Below are 4557 nucleotides of genomic sequence, written 5' to 3'. Positions count from 1 at the left end.
CAATATCATTCGGTGTTGTGTTCCGGAAGATGAGGTAATGCAGATTCTCAAGGCATGTCATAACTCTTCGGTTGGGGGCCATCATGGTGGAAACCGTACTGCGGCAAAAGTGCTTGAATGTGGCTACTATTGGCCATCGATCTACCATAACGCAAATCAAATGGTCAAGGAATGTGATCAATGTCAAAGACAAGGGTCAATTTCTAGAAGACATGAGATGCCTATGAACTTTGTGATGGAGGTCGAGATCTTTCATGTGTGAGGGATAGACTTCATGAGTCCCTTCGTGAGCTCTTATGTCATGACATATATCTTGGTGGCTGTGGACTATGTCTCCAAATGGGTCGAGGCAATTGCCTTGCCCAATAATGTGGCAAAGAGTGTGACCTCTTTCTTGAAGAAGAACATATTTACGCGGTTTGGTACCCCCAGAGCCATCGTTAGTGATAGTGGTTCTTACTTTTGCAACAAAGCCTTCACCGGGCTGCTCAAAAAGTATAGCATCAAGCACAAGGTGACCACCCCTTATTATCCTCAGTCGAGCGGCCAGGTTGAAGTTTCCAACAGGGAGATCAAAAACATCCTAGCAAAAACTATTAATGCAAACAGGATTGACTGGTCAAGGAAGCTAGATGATGCATTGTGGGCATATCGCACAGCATTTAAAACTCCCATTGGCACCTCGCCATACCGGTTGGTGTTTGGTAAGGCGTGTCACTTGCCAGTGGATCTTGAACATAAAGCAATATGGGCATTGAAAAAGTTGAGAATCTTGATTGGGCCGAAGCTGCTAACCTAAGAATGACACAATTCAATAAAATGAAAGAATTTCGTCTCCATGCCTATGAGAGTGCAGCCATGTATAAGGAGAGAATAAAGTTTGTTCATGACAAGAAGATCTTGAAGCGGGAATTCAAATTTGGTGACTTGGTCTTACTCTTCAACTCAAGACTCAAGTAATTTCCAGGAAAACTCAAATCCAAATGGTCTGGCCCTTTCAAAGTTGTGAATGTGTCCCCCTATGGAGCTATTGAATTGGAGTCGGAGGACGGGATTCGAACATTCAAAGTAAATGGCCAGCGGGTCAAGCATTACCTCGGTACCATAGGAGAAAGGCACTTGGTAGAAGAATTCACAATCAAGGATGGTACTACACCAGTCCCCACCACTGATTAGCCCAAATGGGGTCAACATCGTCGTGTTGCGACGTTAAATCAAGCGCTTCTTGGGAGGTATCCCATGTGTGGTAACATCCTTTTGTTAGAGTTTAATTTATGTAGGTTTAGTTATAAGTGTTGAGCAGTTTGACGTGTGTGTTAGAATGCAGGTAGCTCAAAATACAATAAAACAAGGTGCAAGGACTGAGAAGAATGAAGGAAAGAAGGACCTGTGGTCTACGGCAACTATGCGGTCGCATAATGGCTTTGCGGACCGCATAGTGGTCGCAGACACATTCAGAAGAAAATGCAATTTTAGTCCTCCACAATGCGGTGGAATTTCTATTTTTGCGGCCCGCATAACAATTATGCGACCGCAGAATGCGTCGCGAAGTGGACCTTAGCCAAGCTGTCACTAACTCGTCGCATAACACATATGCGACCGCATAATGTGTTATGCAATCCACTTTTCCACCGCAGAACTCCCAGGTATTAAACCCTAATCTCCTCCGCATTTCAATCACACACCCTCACTCTCACTCACACACAAGCATCGCACAACACAAATGAGATCAACTGAAAAAAAAACAAAGAAGAACAAGAAAAGACCAAAAACATCGGCTTAACTACGCAAAATCACAAAAATAAAAGAGATCGGAATTGCAGAAAGAACTCACTTGGTTCACCTCTCAGAACAAATTCTTCAATTTCTCAGACATATGGTATGTAATATTCCTCCCTCTCTTTCTTAATTACGTCGAATAAGGTCATGTGTTTGCACCATCTTCTTTCCCTTTCTTCTCAATTCTTTGCTGTGGGGATCAATGTGCGCCCAATTGATTCGAATTTTTTTTTTTTTGGTTTTGTTTGGGGCCACAGGATAGGTTGAGAGACTTAATACACATGCTAGGAGTAAAGACCAGGGGATTGGGTAATGTTTCCATGGCATGAGTGTGCAATGTTTGAGATTGGGTGTAGAGAGTCTGTAAGTAAATGGGTCAACCCTTTTGACTGAGGAAGACGGTCTTTGCGGTCTGCATAACTGGTTTGCGGTCTGTAGAGTTGTCGCATATTGGTGCCCTAGGTGGCCTATTGAGAAGTACCTCTGCGGTTGAGTTTGCGATCGCAGGCTCATTTTGCGGACTGTGAAATTTTCGCAAACTGAGGCAGAAAAATTTCCCCATCTGGTGAGCAAAAATGCGACCACTATGCGGTCGCATAACCTGTTCTGCAGTCCCTTTCGCGATCGCATACCCGCTTTAGCTCCTGAGTGATTTAATTGTGCGATGGGTTTGCGATTCACATAGTTGTTATGCGATCGCATAACTCATCGCAAAGGATTATTGCCTCCTTCATACTCTCTCAATATGTTTCACATACTATATCAACCACTCACCAACTGTTTCACTCACAGGAATGGACCAAAGAAGTCTCTCGCAGTGCGATCACCGCCCGCTCGAGGAAAGAAATGTGTTGTTGCCCTGAGCCAACAAGCATAACAATCTAAATGCCAAAGGCCTGAAACATCCCAAAGCACTTCTGAGCACTCCTCCTAGTCTGAAGAGGAGGAGGCACAGACTGATCTCATGCCATCCGTTGACTTACATGCTGAAACACGCCGGAAGAGTGGGGACGATCTTAGATTTGGGGTCACAGGCTCGTGGAACCTGTATAGAGATCGGTTAGCAAAGAGAAAGATTCTTGAAGAGAAGCAGCTAGGCCTAAACGGTCTAAAAAAGCATTACCCTCATGTGATTGACATCATAAAAAAGAGGCAATGGGAATTCTTCACTGAAGTCCAGAGGAGTATAACGAGACACTCGTGAGGGAGTTCTATGCTGCTTATGCTGCCTCCAGGAATGCTGAGCAGAAGCAGAACCGTGTATTCTTGCAGTCTGTCCAAGTTCGAGGGGCTTAAGTACTCTGTGATTCCACGTCCATCAATGACAGATATTTTCAGGATTAGTCATCAGGCACAGCTGAGTATGATGCCAAAGTTGCCAATAAAGAATTCGAGTGTGCCTGGGTTGCTTCTGTTATAGCAAAGGGAACCCCCTACTGGATAGCTCCGCGCTAAAAGATTCACAAGCGGGATCTTACCCAGGAGGGGTGATATTGGCTCAGTTTTGTCTGCTCCCATCTGATGCCTACGAGAAATGAAACAAACATAAACATCGAAAAGGCAATCCTCATTGCAAGCATCATGAAGGGCATAAAAGTTGAAGTGGGAGAAATTATATTTAAGGAGATTGGGATCAGAGCGAATCTGAAAGAAACATCACTTCCTTTCCCGTGTTTGATCACTGCTCTGTGTAAAGTTGTGGAAGAGCCTCCTATCCCCAAACATGACCACATTAAAAAGGTTCTCTATGATATTGACATCACTCGGATCAGTGATGCTACAAGCAATATGGTGGACAACCCACCAGAGACTTCACTCAATCCTCCATCCGACTTAGCAACACCTGCTACTCCCTCACTGCATAACACTCCCTCTGCATCAGCCACCTCCACATCCACTCCTAAGCCAACCACTACACAACTACCTACTGCCTTACCAGCTCTATCAAAGCTGGGTCTACTGGCCCAACATGCCAATGCCAAGGTAGATAGACTGACAAAGGAACTCCCAGCTCTTATCAGGCAAGCACTAGACCCTATCCAAGCCTTAGTGAGTGTTCTTCAACAACATCATCAATCCTATGAAGATCGACTCAAGCACTTTGAAGTGCGACTTGAGAGGGTCGAGAGAGGAGAAGCTAGAGATATGCCTCAACTCCAGCAAGATGTCACTGCGCTGAAATCAAAGCTGCAGAAGATGCAGAATTTGGAGTTTGACTTGACCTCCCTTCTCCCGGAGGAAGGTGAGTAGGGCACTGGCAATTCCCACATTCCGAGCCTGGACCTGGATTTTACAAACCTTATGACAGCTCCGGAAGCCCAGGGTATTGAGACTTTAAAGGCTCCGGATTCCGTTGTACACATTGACAGTCCTTCGGAAGAAGGATCTGGAGAGTCTGAGGGGGAGACTGATGAGGGAGACACTGAAGAGGAGGAAACTGATGAGGAGGCATTGGTTGAGGAGACTGAGGATCAACGGGACAACAGAGGCAAACAAGTTGCTGTCTCTACAGATACATAGGATGAAGAGGAAGTAGATGTGCAGACATCAATTGCACACTCTATTGCGGACATGGTCGCCAAGGCCAATCCATCGACCATACAGCCATCACTAGGAGAGGCTAGTAGCTCCTAGGTCCTAGACCCAGCCTCACAGCAGGTGGATCTTCCTGTTCTAGCCTCAGATACCACCATACAGTCCGAGGTTCCACCTGTTGCTTCCACATTGCCAGCATCTGACCCCACAACAACCCTGGATGCTTCAGCCCCTCCTAGCGCC

The sequence above is a fragment of the Nicotiana tomentosiformis genome, chromosome 5 (genome assembly GCF_000390325.3).
Source record: "Nicotiana tomentosiformis chromosome 5, ASM39032v3, whole genome shotgun sequence".
Classification (NCBI taxonomy): domain Eukaryota; kingdom Viridiplantae; phylum Streptophyta; class Magnoliopsida; order Solanales; family Solanaceae; genus Nicotiana; species Nicotiana tomentosiformis.
The sequence above is the reverse complement of the archived record's forward strand: the minus strand, read 5'-3'. Positions refer to the sequence as shown.